The 14,744-nt window shown below is 44.8% G+C and overlaps 1 long non-coding RNA gene across 2 annotated transcripts; it reads right to left on the bottom strand.

The window, feature by feature from the left end:
- Positions 1-4,948: 4,948 nt before the first annotated feature.
- On the bottom strand, positions 4,949-14,736 carry LOC104914032. 2 transcript variants are annotated; one of them, XR_795782.3, is made up of 3 exons: positions 14,548-14,736; positions 10,444-13,930; positions 4,949-7,581 (listed from the first exon to the last, which is right to left on the bottom strand). It is a non-coding gene; the product is annotated as an uncharacterized LOC104914032 (long non-coding RNA). The 2 variants fall into 2 exon arrangements; XR_004161858.1 differs by having other exon boundaries at positions 10,444-10,811.
- Positions 14,737-14,744: the final 8 nt, after the last annotated feature.

Here is a 14,744-nt window from a genome sequence, read left to right as displayed (position 1 = left end):
ACGGTTTGATTTTTCAGGAAAATGTAGTCATTACCTGACAGTGGTGGTTGCCTCCATCCACTCACCCACCCCCAAAACAGACCTATAAAAGTAGATTCACCTACAAACGAAGAGCAAATAAAGATGCCTCCCAGCACGTGAATAGCTGATGAGGAGCCACTTAGCAGTCTTGGCGGATTCATCAACTTCAGCACATGATCGTTGATTGTGTGTCTGCAGCTCCTTTGTTCTTCTTTGCTCATTATACTCAGGTCAAATGGAATGCACACAAACCCGTGGCAGAAATGATAAGAGCCAATGAAGATAGCCATAACCATGACCCATCCCAACTGGAAAATTACCGGTTAGGATTTTTTACAGCCCATCAAACGGAGCCATTCCATCCAGCAGTGAGAGGTAGGTCACTGCTAATTACGGGGTGAAATCCAGTTCTGCACATTGCCCTGTGCCTCTCATTAGCAGCCCGGGCTGGAAGACCCTTGCAGAAGTAGGGCAGGGTTTCAGGGTGCGCTTCTCCAGTGCAGACTGATCCTACCTTACAAGTACCATGTCAAGCAGCTGGGGACTCTGCTGCAGTCTGGGTTAGAGTGGTGTAAGGGCTGCTCTGTTTTCCCTGTCTGATCCAGCCCAGGCACTGCAGTTCTTCCAGGCCCTTCGCTCCCCACTCTTCCTGGCAATGACCCAGTAAACCAGATAGAACAGAGCATCCTTCTCTCTTCACTTCTGGGTCAGAGGAAAATGCTGTTATTAGGCTACCTCTACTTTATGGTCTTTTAATTATTTCCACCTCTGTGATTAGACTAATTAGCTAACTGGTTTGTAATGGCTGCATGGTAGCTCTCATTACGTTTTCATTAATCACAGCATCAGTGAGTCTCGTTAAGAGTCCGGGGTTTTTTGTGGTTTTTTTTGGTTTTTTTTTTTTTTTTTTTGTCATTACGATTTGAAATTATTCAAAGCAAAAGTAATCTGAAGGGGGGAAAAGAAGTCAATAGGAACAGACACAGTGTTCATCAGCATCTTGGCAGAGAGACTCTCTGGTATATTTAGAAATGCTGTGATTTACAAGAGCCCACCAGCCATTTACTTAGCGTCTAGAAGGCACGGTGAGTTTGAAGTTTCCAATCACAGCAGTTTAAGGCACCTTCTCACCCTCTTTGATTCAAGACATCTGAGTGACACACTCAAATGGGATCAAAAATAAAAGGACTGACAGCATATCTCCTTCATCCCAAGAGCTGCACCCAGCAACGCCTCATCATCTCTTCATCACATGGAGAAGTGTGGGACAAAGCAGGAAAGAGATCTAAGAGGAGGTTAAGTTTTTGCTGCTGGAAAAACATTACTCTGACAGCTCCCAAGGCTTTGCTATAAATCTTTATCCACCAAGGCTATTTGATGTGCTAAAAGACTTCTTAAAATAATCAAAATTAAGAACAAGGCAGCCCACACTGGGTAGTTTAAGTATGTGCACAGGGGAACGTTCATCACTGTGGTTATGACAGAAGATAATAATAATAATAATGAGATCTAACACCTACTTAACAGGAGAAACCCAAAAGCCTGTACAAACACCAATCAATTAGCTCTGCCAACCAGCTGTGTGCTGGGCAGGATGATGGGGGAGAAGATAATTGCCCAGAAAGCTGCAGATTGCCAGCAGAGAAGGCAAAACTGTGTTGCTGCTCGCTGCCCTGCAGCTGCAGGGGGAGTGCTGTCAGACATTGCTACTGCTGCCTACACCAACACTGTGTGAAATCCTTCAAGGATACATGTACAGGAGGGCAGAGCTTCATCCTGACATCCTGAAGACTTTGCAAAGTGTCAGAGACATAAACCAGGAAGAAACTAAAGTGGACTTTATACATCAGTCCTGTTTTAGCTTCTGAGAGCTGAGAATTGGTCACGCTCTTTACAGATGGAGGTGCTATAGATCCCTATTACTGGTCATTCTTCTTCCTTTTCAACCATCCTCCATCTGATCCTGGTCAGACTGGATATCAGGAGAAACTTCTACTCAGAAGGAGAAGTCATGCATTGGCACAGCTGCCCAGGAAAGTGGTGGGGTCACCATCCCTGGAGGTGTTCAAGAAAAGGGTAAATGTGGCACAGAGGGGCATTAGTGGTCATGGTGGGATGGATTGGTTTTGGACGTGATAGCATTAGAGGTCTTTTCTAGCCTTAATGATTCTATGAAAACAGTCTCCAGCTCCATAGCATCCTGCAGCCTGCCCTGGGAACAGTGATCCCTGCAGCTGACACTGAGCCAGAGGTAGCAGCACCTCAATGCTCTCCCCCAGGCAGAAAGAGCACTGCACTGCACTTGCTTCTTTGTGACTGTCAGCTGCAGCCTGGGCAGAGCCAGCAGCCAGGTTTCAGGGATGCTCATGTGCCTCCCATCTACCCCATGCCTGGTTGTGGCATTTAAAGAGGGTGAGCACACAGCAGCAAACGCGGTGCTGCAGTGCTGTATAATTTTAGTGGCCGCTAAGTAATACTCGTAACTTTTTTAACACGAGGAACAAGAGTTAACAGTGCCATTCATAGAGGGTTGTTGCAATTAATTGGGGCCCTAAATGACCCAAGGCATTTCCCCAACTTTCTGGCACCGTGGGATGGATGGGAGCTGCATGCTGTGCTCACTGCTGGCTCCTGCTTGCAGCAGGGAATGGCGCAGCATTCTGCATTTCCTGAGTACAAGAAGCTGAGGAGTCCCCATGACAAGCAAACCATTAAAAAGAAAAAGGAACAATAATGCCAAGCAAAATATCGCTTCAGGGAAAAATTTTGGCTTGCTTTTAGCACAGATGTTGATATTGCATGCTCAGAAATGGCTCTGAAAAGTGGCAACGTTTCTGCAGCGTTCTATGAGATGGTGTACGGAGGCAACGAGCTGTGCTTCAAGGGGAGGAATTGGAGCATTTGAAAATTAAAGAAATAAAAGGAAAAGCCTTCTGAAAGAGAAGTTATGAGGAGAGCTTCCACACACTACAGCCCCTAAAGTCAGTCGGTGGAGCACTGTCCCACACTTCTCCATTCCAGCAGCAATGGGCTCTGACAGGAGGATGCAGACAACATATGCGTGCTCCTTGGCTCCAGGCAAAGTTCTGCCAGAGCTCCCAAGGGCAAGCCCTTGCCCATGGAGAGCAGACACCTGTCCCCTGGATGCCTGTGAATGCAGTGAGGCCCCATCCAGTGCCCTGAGTGCCTCCACAATATGTAAAGAGATGTTTTTCACATGATAGATGTCCTCATTTTCAGCCCTGGAGTGCTCAGGAGGAGGGCATCCCAGTGCCTTTGGGATGAGGGAGGTGCAGGTCGTGCTGGGGTACAGTTTTTGGGCATCCAATGGCAGCGTGTGGCAATGCTCGTGCATCACGCAGAGGTGATTGCTTTGCACTTTGCATATTCCCTCTGTGCACTGCGCTGGGATTTTTCATTGCATCCATAATTCATATCCTGCTGCAGCAGTTCTATGGAGGCAGCGCAGGATTTCAGCTCCAGCATTAAGCAGGGAAGGAGATGCTCTCATCACCAGACAGCAAACCGAGGAGCTGGGGTGCAGAGAGCATCTCCGCTCTGCACCAATTGTCCTACAGGCAGGGATCCAAGCAGGCAGTGAGATGAGAGTGCCAGGGGTGACTGCAGGATGGGTAGCAGCACAGGGCTGCCTACTTTTCCAGCCCAGCTCTGTTTTACACATGCATGGCATCATGCAGTGCCGGATGCCTGTGCACCACTGGTTTTTGTGGTAATATTGCTTTCCTGCCTGGAGGGTCGCATCCTTCGCTCACAAAGCCACCCACAATCCCTCCTGGGCTGTGATGCCTTCTCCTGCATCCCCACTGTAACACATGCACTGAAAAACCCTGTTTGTCAGAAACCAAAGTGTGTCGGGAGATTAAAATGTAAATGTTGCGCTCGGCTTTTCGGAGGGGGGCTGCTGTTTTATTTGTGGTAGTGCAGGAAATAGGATTTTGATAACTGCAGAACTTCTCCCCAGCCACTGCTGCAAACAGCCAAAGCCTCAATAAATAACTCCTACGGTTGAACACCAACATGCTCGTGGTTTGAAGAAGCATCAGGAATCATAGAATGGCTTGGGTTGGAAGGGACCGCCAAGGATCATCAAGTTCCAACCCCCTGCCACAGGCAGGGCCACCAACATCCAGATCTGACACTAGCAGACCTGTGTTTGTTGTTTCCTGCTCTTCCTTGGGCTGGGAGGGGTGCTGCAGAAGGGCCCTTTAGAATTGCTGACTATAACCACCATATATTCTGTTTTTATCATTTATTGGGCTTGGGAATCTGGGGAAAGGTCTCTGCAGGTGTGGTATGTTGTACCGTGTAAGGGTCACTTGTGAGCATCAGAAAGAGGCACTGAAAGAGAGCGTGCAAAGGGTTCTCAGGGTTTTGGCGTCCCTACTGAGCACACATTTAGATGTGTGAACCTTGGGATAAGGAGCTCTTGGATCATGGCTCTCACTTTAAAGCTACAGCCAGCATCAATATTCATGGCTTTAATACCAAAAAGGATGCAAGCCTAAATGAACCTGGCTTCTGTAGTACATGGAATAACCTGAACCCGACTGCTGCGCTCAGTGAGTCAAAAATCTCTCCCAGCATTAATCTGGCAAATGATTTCAAATAACAGAGATGGATATGAGGAAGAACAGACCCCACGCTAACAGAGCCCGAACTGTAAACTTGGCTACTCACTTTGTATCCCTTATGTAAACTCGGAAGAGTAACGTATTTATAGCCTCTTGACGTAAGTATCCCCGCTGAAATATGGGATGCAATAAATATTCTGCCATCTCAGGAAGCCTTTAGGACCAAACAGTACCGAGATGCTGCAAAGACAAACCCTATGCAGCTAACGAGTGTTGGGGAGCTGCCAGCCAGCTGAAAACATCACAAGTGAGAGAAAGCATGGAAACAGCCTTGCTGGTAATGCGGAGAGAGTTTTATTGACACAATCACAATGCAAGGTCACTGAATAATGCCTTCTAGCTCTTCACAGCACCTTAAAACATCCCTTCCAACCATCAGGTTGGAGTTTGGTCAGCTTTATGCTAAAGTTTTGTTGTTTGTCAATAATTTCTTTCTGTTCTTTTTGTTGTTTTTTTTTTTCCCTTTATGATGTAAAGATGAGCTCTGGGCCCCTCTCCCTATCCCATGCTGCCAGCACTGCTTTTTACAGAATTACAAATAACACAGCACTTCCATGTTAAAACAAAATGAGTTCATCACCGTTTTTAAATAAGGATGTCATTTGTAAATGCTTTATTCATAATTAATGGAATTATTGCTGGGTGCAGCCACATTCCTCATCCGTGTACTATAAGATCTGTTGTAAAGTGCATTAGTAAAAAGCTTTATAGATGGGGATATGACAAGCTGACTGCAAAGTATGTTATGGGATGCAACGTAGCATTGTTGTAACAATCTTTATGCAAGATTTTAAGCTATCAGTCAGCTGGGGGCTGATAGATAGTGTAAATGTTAATAATTAATAATAGGATAATGTTGATAACTAATTAATAGTAAATGATGAGTATGGATTTTTTTAGTTAGTATTATGCTAATATGCATTATTCACTGAATCATAAAATCATGTTAGAGATGAGAAAGTCTCGCTAGCTGTCTCCAGCTGTGTCACTCATGAGTGAATGCTGCTCTTTCTATGCATTTTCCAAATGGCAATTTTCCTCCAGCTTTCTGGCTCAAATCACTTGGCTAAGAGGTATTTAGAAAAAAAAAAAACACAACGTCAGAGCTCTGCATATCTGTGCACCAGAGTAATGTGTAGTCATGGCCTTTGGGACGCGCGTACGACAAACCTACCTGCCCTAAGAGTGACCCGCTGCCTCTACAAGGAAATCATTCACAATGAAGGAATCGGCTCTGCAGATTTCTTGCAATCCTATGTGGCATCCTCCTGCAATTTAAAGCCATTAGGCACGCTTACCTTACACTGAGGGTAAGGGAAGGTCCTTGAGCTGGGGAGAAACACAGGGGTTGTGTGAAGGTGGTGATGCAGCAGAAAGTTTAGCAGAGAGCTTTAAGGATGGCTCAACACCATTTTCCATTTTTTTTTTTTTTAGATGGTGTTATCTCTTTTTCTATGTGCCAGGCAGGATCAAAGCCAGCGTGACATCATGCTGGCTGCTCAGGGGATGGGAAATGCCAAGAGCAGCATCAACACTGGGATTTAGAGCCCACTGCAGTTCAACGTCCCCGGGAGGCTCCCAGCAGGGATATCTCCAACTTCAGCCCCATCATGGCCCATTCACCCCACACTCAGGTGGGTTTCCATAGTGCTGAATCCATTGCCTGGCTCATATCTGTCCTCACTGAACCAAATGGGTAATTATCCATCTCCAGTTCCAAAGACTGAGATGCTGGATATCTCCTACCCGGTGCTCAGCTGATTTGTAAATGACCAAAGCCAAAGGCATAAAGTGTATCGAGCACTCTAGGGTTCTCGTGTCCCTGATGAGGAGGGATGCCCTTGTGCCTTCTTACAAAATGCTGGTTCTTTAAACCATGCCCATACCCACGCAGGTTCACAACCTCCGACAATGCATGAACATGTCTTAAGGACAAGTGCAAGAACAATCTTTGGCAAACTAACCAGCGATAGGTGATGCTGATGTTCTCTTGTTAAGGAATTAATACAGGGAGCATTAGTTAGAAAAATGGGAGTCCTATGAGCTGATCTAGCTTGCCTTTCCTATCTCTCTTCCCTTCCCTGCCTCTCAGATCGGGCGTTTGGCTTTTCAGAGCTTTCACTTCAGCCAAATCTGCAAGCACATTTTTGGGTGGATGTCACCAGGATCCACTTCCTCTTGGCCCACAGACAGTCTGTCTCTTATCTCACTTACATTAGTATCAATTATTTACAGCCGTAATGTTAAATCATGAAAACGAGGTTGCAGCAAAGCTCTGCCTTGGCTAATACCCCATGCTGCCTGCAGCTTTCCGAGCCCATGTGTTGTCTGCATTTAACCTTCCAGAGATGTGATCCTGGATATATTCCACATCTCATGGCTGCAGGTTAGAGCAGGGGCAAGGCACCCACATCCTCTATGGCATTTTTCTCCTTCCTTCTGGCGGTGTCATAGCATTTCTCAGAGCCTATCATTTGGAAGAAAGAAGGTCCCTCTGTGCCCACTCCCATGCTGTGAGTCCCTCACCAACTCCTTCAACAACTGCCTGCATAAGGGATTTTTTTTGGATGCATAGTATTTAACCATGAATAATTAAAATCTCTGTGAAATAAGGTCATTATACAGCTTAGAACAACATAAATACAAGTGTCTGGGCTCTGCTCTTAACTTTGCTTTGGATCCAGGACAGCAGAAGTGCTTTACCTCTTGGAAAGTGCGCCACTGAGTGAGGTGACGCTCAATCTCCTGACCTTGAAACAGTGCCTACATTTAGATTTCCAGTAACTCAGTATTTTTCATCTAAATCCATGCTTGCACCAGAGGAGCTATTCTTTTCTAGTTGTGCTTCAACTGCTCACCTGGCACATTCCCATTCTGCTAGCTGCAGCCCTGGGAAGTGAAAAGAAACCTGAGGAGGTAAAAAGAATGGAAAAAAAAAAATGAAATTTGGATGTAAATACTGTGCAGGAAGTGAGGTGACCCCTAAGTCCTAGAATCATGAGTCATAGCACCATTAAGGTTGGATGAGACCTCTGATATCCCCAAGTCCAACCCCAGCCCACCCTGCTGTGCCCACTGCCCACGTCCCTCTGTGCCACATCTCCATGTACCAGAACACCTCCATGGACAGTGACCCCACCACCTCCCTGGGCAGCTGTGCCACTAATCACTAATCTTTCTGAGAAGAAATTTTTCATAATATCCAGTCTGACCCTTCCATGGTGCAACTTATACAGCTGCCTGCAAGGTTCTGTTGAGCTGAGGCAGAGCTTGCCTTGGCCAGGCCTTTCCCATTGCTCAGGGCATGCTGAGGCATCGAGCAAGCTCCAAGTTCAGCAGGTACTCTGCTGTTACTCACCTGTGGGTTTAGGGGAGATGCAGGTTCCTCACAAGGGAGGATGGAGAACAGAAAGGCTGTTTTAATTTTGAGCTCCTGTGAGTCACTTCATTAGTCCTGGCTCTGCTTGACCCTTCTGCTGTTATATCAGCCCAACTGTTTATTTTGCTCATAAAGCTAAAACAAGATCGATTGCTTTGTCTCGAGGTCCTTTATGCGTCTTGGCGCCCACTGCAGCCCTGCTGTTAGCAGCAGGCCTAATGCAAATTGAATCTTTGGGAAACGGGCAGTTTGGAGCTGCCCATCTTCCTCCTTTTTCCTGCTTAAGTTTCATCTATTGCATTTAAATAGAAACTCTATCTATTTATTCTAAACATAAATATGCAATTTTCTTGCTCTCTATATGTGCATGGCGTGTCTCTGTTGTAGACACATATATGCGATCAATAACCATCTCTTGCTGGGGATTTAAATATTAGTTTTCCAAATCCAGTCTAGAGCACCAGATTTATTTTTATGAAAATATACCCTTTCTTGTTTAAGGAGGGATATTAATTATAGATGCAAACCCATAAATCTTCCGGATTTAGGTGAGATATTTGCTGGATTATAAATATGAATTGGAGATGAGGGTCTTGCTCTTCCTATTATTACTATTATTATTACTTACTGGTTATTATTTTCGGTGTGATCAGTATCTTCGGGTGGGTCAAATATTGCTGGGGAATGGGGAGCTGAGCCTTCAAAGGGTGTGCATGCTGAATTCATTAAAATGTTTTCTATTCCATCCTTGCTCTCCATGGCGCTTCACAGCCTGGTGAGTCATTAAACACCCTGTTCAGATCACTTCCCTTTCTCTCCATCCTTCTTTTGGTACCTGTTTTCATTGTGCTGCTTTTGCCAGATCATATCAAGCTCCCTAGTGTTTATTAATAACGTCCCACATGCTATTGACAATCTGCTGTTGTTTCCAAGGGTCTGCTTCAATACCAGTCTTGGACAGCAGTGAAACCAGCAGCTATCAGAGACCCCAGAGTCACTCAGAGTTTTGGCACAGGTAATAATATTCTTCTCCTCTGTTTCTTATGACAAATGTGGGAACAACAGTAGTTTGCCATGTGGACTTATCCCTTCCAACTCAAAACATTGCATGACTCTGTGATAATTGCACGTTGCTTGTAATTCAGTGCAAACTGAGATAGGAGTAAGTTGCAGTGATTCTCCCAGGCTTCACCAAGTGCTCCAAAGCCAAGAGGCATTTCTAAATCCCAATTAACAGGAGTTAAATGGAAGACTTCACCAAGAATCTCAGGGCTTCCTGCTTCCCTGCTGATCCCTCAACCATGGGATGCAGAAGGTGAGATGCTCACAGGCATTAGCAGCAGCAAGAGGCATGGAGCAAGGCTGGTGTGCAGCAAGAGAAGTTCCTGCAGGCAGCTCTGGCAGTGCAGCAATATAGAGGGCTGCTGACCAAAGGAAAGCACACGGTGGGATCTCAAGTTGATTTAATGTAACACCCTACCCTGAAATTAATAGGACCTTGCATGCCAGGACTGAAAAGATAGGGCACTGTATAAGGTCTGCTTTTTTAAATTAGAGTCCCCTGCTTAAATAAATTAAGTGAGCTGTCAGTATATTAAATGATTTAATGCCTCCTCTAGTTTTGCAGTGGAATCCTAATGAAAATACTCTTCAATATAAAACGCTGGATAAATTAAATGGTGAAGTGTTTTAATAAATGGTCTGTTGTTATGGTGAACCACATTAAAGTAATGTTTATCTGTATGGTAATGATGTTGCCCTAGCTTTAAAACCATTTCTGCTGGTTCAGGCTTCTTCAGATAAAATATAAACGCTGAGTTGTTGTCCAGTTCAAAAGCATATGCACAGTTTCTGGACCCAAACCTGAAATCAGTGGCGGTTGTGTTGGCTGGCCAACACAGAGCTGGATTCAGTGGTGCTTGGAGCAGAGGACTCTTGCACATTTGCTCCGTGATGTCAGCATTGGGATGAGGCAGAGCCTCCAAGCTGCAGAGTTGAGGCCTGATACGTACAGTGGGATGGGTTTAGGTATTAATGAACTACAGTGAAACAGTGAGTAGGCTGTGGAGGAGCTTAAAATCTTTGCTGATCTCATTACTGGTTAAGATAACAAATTATATCTCTTTTATATCCTTTATATAAGGTAACTCCTGCTTTTAAAGGTAAAGACATTATGAGAAGATAAAGTCCCTTTTATATAAGCTGGTTATAAAACAATTTTTATTTTCTTGCTTTTAGATATCAGTTCTTATTTGACCTCTTTCACCCATCACATTTCTTTGGAAGGAAAATTCTGCCCTCATGCTATTTTCAGAGCCTGAAAATCCAGAAATAATGTCTTAGTGCCCAAATTAATATTACATTAATAATAATAGTATTAATAAAATATACCTGTTTGTTCCCAGCTGCACTGTAAGATGTCATCAGGTCTTGCAAACCAGCCCCAGGAGAAGCCAACAGGTAGTTCTGGAGATGCCCAAGAGGTGTCTGCACCAAAGGCTTTTGTGAGGAATTTGCATGAAAGGAGAAATTCCAGCAGCTCCTGAACCACAGAGCCATTCCTCTGCAAAGCTGAGGTGTCTGTGAGAGTCACCACTGAGATTCATCACAATCCAAAAGGAAGGAGCCGTCTCACTTAGTGCTCAGGGATGATGTCTTAAATACTCATAATTAAGGCCATTAAGAAATCAAGGAAGGAGAATCCTGTTCATGCCTTGTGGGTCTCTGAGCGTTCATTTAAAGAGTGATCTTTGGTGGATCTGAGATATACAAAATACAAAACAAAAATAAATCCTCTATGAATTTGAAATGGTGAAAGATGGTGAAACTACTTGTTGGGAAGTTGTCCTGATGTTAATTCTGCCCATTTAAGAAGTGCACTTGTCCCAGCTCCTGTCCACTGAATTTCGCAGTGTCAGCTTGCAGTCACTGGCTCTTTTTATCGCTCTGTCTGCTCGATTGAAGAGCTTTCCATTTCTGTCTGTCTGAGCACATCTGGATTGTCATTAAACCATCCCTTAACCTCCTCTTTGTTAAGCTAAGCGCATTGCGGTCCTTGAATCTGTCACTATAAGGCATGTCTTGCAACGCTTCAGCCATTCTTGTGTGCCTCCTTGGAGCCCTCTCCCATTCATCAACATCCTTCTTCAGTTGCAGGCACCAGAAATAGCTGCAGGGTCCCAGCAGATGTTACACCAGAAGTATTCCACTCTGCTATTTGTTCGAGCTTCCAGTGCTACAGGATCTCTCCTCCCCCCAGATGCCATGAAATTCCAGTTCCCAAGTGTGGATTTGTATGCGTATGTGTTGAACTGGATGGTTTTTGCTTCTATCTGGCTCAGGAGGAGACTGATCCCCAGCCCCATCATGATCCAAATCGAACTCATCAGCAAACTTTGATTGTAATTAGTTTTGATTTTCTACCCTTTTGCTAAAAGTGATGAACTGAAACACAGCCACTTGTGATGAGTGTCTGCATGCAGCCGTACATTTAAACATATCAGTGGGGCTTTCATCCGTTTAGTGCGTGCCGTGTTGATTTTACATTGTTTTAGCTTCCTAATAAATGAGACAACATTAAGTCAAATGCCTTGCAGAAGTCAAACGTAACAGTGTTGATGAAATGTACTAAATCAATCAAATCTATAATCACATTCTTGAAAAATTATATCAATTTCATTTAATAAGATATATTTTCCATTAACTCGTGTTGATTGTAATTAATTATTCTCTTTAAATTGTTATTAATCAAGTCCCTTATCAGCTCTTCCATTATTTCTCACAAAATCAACATCAGATAATCAGATTTATAATTACGAGCGACGTTCCTGCGCTGGCACAAAGTCAGCAGCACTCGGGTGTGCTGCACTCTTGGAGTTTGGGGCACGAGTTGGAGGCTGGAGGTATTTCTCATAGTTCTATGACATTGCTAATTTACTTAGCCTTTCCCCCGAAATTAGAGGAATTAAATATTTAGTGTCTGCCTTTTATGTATTTCCTTTTTATCGTCCACTATTCTGTCTAGACAACTGCACTCAGCCAGTGATATCTAAAAACCACATCCCTGCTGCTCTCGGCTCTGCTAGCAGAGGTCTCACCTGCCTGCCTTCTGCTTGCTGTTGGTTAACACATTTTCCCTTTGTGTGAATGTAGCCCTCCCTTTCCTCCCCTCCGAGTCACTGCTTTAACCAGAATAACCTTCTCTCTCTGAGCTCTGTGATTTCACTAGATGCCCTAAAAGCCAGAGTGCTTTTAAACAACGAGTTGCCAGATATCACACACATTTTCTCTTCAAAATGCTCCAAGTGACCTGGCTTACAGTGTTGAAAAGTGTCTGCTATCGGCTCAGGCTTTGTTCTGTCTAAGCCCTGCACATGAGATGGAAATGGCATCCCCTCTATGTTGGCTGTAAGTGGTTTTTAGAGCTGCGATTTGTCAAGACCATCCTGCAGAGAATCCTCCTGATTTTGGTTAACAACAACACTTATAAATTCCCAAAATTGGCAACACAAGCCCTCCAACTCACGTCATTCCAGTTCAGGTTTTTCAGGACCATGTAGGAATTTTTCTTAAATATTTCTGGTTTCTGGTGAGATTTGAGCAGTGTCATCCATTCACTCTGACTTGTACTTGAGGTCATTTTCCCTTGAGCTCCTAATGACTTGGATGGCAGCGATGTCCCTTCTTGTATTGATTGTCCCTCCTACACCTCCTTTGCCCACTCAGTTTTTTGTTGTTTTTGTTGGTTTTTTTTTTGCAGATAGGTTCCAGCTATTGATTTTAATATTCCAGGCACATGGATTTTCTCCCCAAGTTTAAGTCATGCTCTCCAGATAGAATTTGTACTCATAAATTAGTCGTTCCCACTCTTTTTTATGGCTCTGCCCTCCTGCGCTGCCGTACAGGCAATTAAAGTTCTTCTTGCATCCTTTCGTGTGTTCATTAGCTCTCTCCTCATCATTTTCTTCCTTGAGCCAGAGACGGGGACGGGTGTGGAATGAATTCTGTTTCCTCATTGCTTTCCAGTGCCTGTTTCACCAACCCAGTCCAAGCATCCCTCCCAACAGAAAAGTTACAGCCCAAAGAGCCCTCAGGAGCACCACAGCAGAAGGGAAAACCTCTGCTGATCGCAGCACCGACAAGTTTTGGTGGTGATGAGCTGATGGTTGGACTAGATGATCTTAGTGACCTCTTCTAAACTCCACGATTCTATGATTTTGGGGTCATCATGGATGTAGAATGACTCAAAACCCCATTGTGCAACAGTATCTGATCTCCCAAATTCTTCTGGCAGCCAATTCCCTAGCTCTGCCCTACTGCAACTGCTCCCCAGGCACCCAGAGCCACAAGGAAAAACCATTTGGATTGTGCTTTCTTGCTTTCACGTCTTTGGAGGATTTTCTGGGATTTTGCAAACCCCAGAGATTTGAGGGCAAAGCCAACAGAGAGGCAGACCTGTGCTTAGGGCACCTGCACAAGCTAGCCTGCAGGCTTACAGCTTCACTGTGGTTTGAGGTTTGAAGGTTTCCTTTCACCTGCTCATCTCCTGCTTTTGTGAACAACAACAACAAAACACACAAAAATATCCCTCAGAAAATCCAACCATCCTTGCTCTTGCAGGTCCTGAACTGTTTGCCTCCAAGGGCGGAACAGAGACTTTGGATGGTTTTAAGAACTCTCCTGTCTGGGTGATTTTATTTATATCTGATGCATTTTAATGCAGAATGGGCAGAGAAGAGCTGCTTCAGAGCGAAGTCAGAGCAAAGCAGTTCTGCAGGTCTAGCCCTCACTGGGCTCAGTGGTGGGATGTGCCCATCACCCCCTCTTCAAAATAGCCCCCTGCGTCTCCTTTCATCCAACAAAACATTTAGGTGCATATCTGCAAGTGAAGAAGTACAAGAGAAGGAAGCATAAGGCTGTAAAATAAACACGCTACAAAATGCCTCCAGGTTGCTCTAAATTATGCATCCTTCCTGTTAGGAGATGTTCAAGGTTGTCTTTTCCTGTGAACAGCACTCCTCCTGGGTCCTCACCTTCATTTGCTGGGATGCCTCTGCTCTGGGCTTGCAGTTACATCTCCTTCCCTTTCGCTGCCTTTGCAACCATTTCTTTGCCACCTTTTATAATTCAGAACACGACAAATGAATTCCCATCTCAGCTCAGCACTCAGATGATGGGAAAGGGATAAACGGTCCCTGGTAGCAGCTCAGTGCATGGTGAGCATCACTGCAGCCCCGTGCAGTGCTTTTTCCCTGTGCACATGCAGGACAAATGGGCACAGAAGTGGAGCAATGCTCACAGCCTCGGTCCCTGGTGAAGAGCAAGAGGCATCACTGAGGCAAACCGTGGCCAAAAACTCATGGAGTCTTCTGGGAAACAGCCCAACCCTCTCATTTCTGAAATGTGATTGGCACGTCTCGCTTTTGCGTTCTGTTTCTAAAGGATAGCTGCTATTCTTTTTATTAAAACCTCTAAATTTCATTAGTTTGCACTTACCAAAATAAACCTGGCATGACTAGTGAGTTCTCCCGCATCTGTGCCATCGATCTGGTGCAGCCCCACGTCACACCTGGCACAGTGACAGCCGCGTCCCTCCATGCTGAACACAGGCACCCGCTCTGCCTGGGGGCTGAGAAGCATTTTCATGGAGTTCTGTGATGAGGAACTTTGCTTCCAAGGTTTCAAGGAGGAAA

The sequence above is a fragment of the Meleagris gallopavo genome, chromosome 22 (genome assembly GCF_000146605.3).
Source record: "Meleagris gallopavo isolate NT-WF06-2002-E0010 breed Aviagen turkey brand Nicholas breeding stock chromosome 22, Turkey_5.1, whole genome shotgun sequence".
Taxonomy (NCBI): domain Eukaryota; kingdom Metazoa; phylum Chordata; class Aves; order Galliformes; family Phasianidae; genus Meleagris; species Meleagris gallopavo.
The sequence above is the reverse complement of the archived record's forward strand: the minus strand, read 5'-3'. Positions and strand labels throughout refer to the sequence as shown.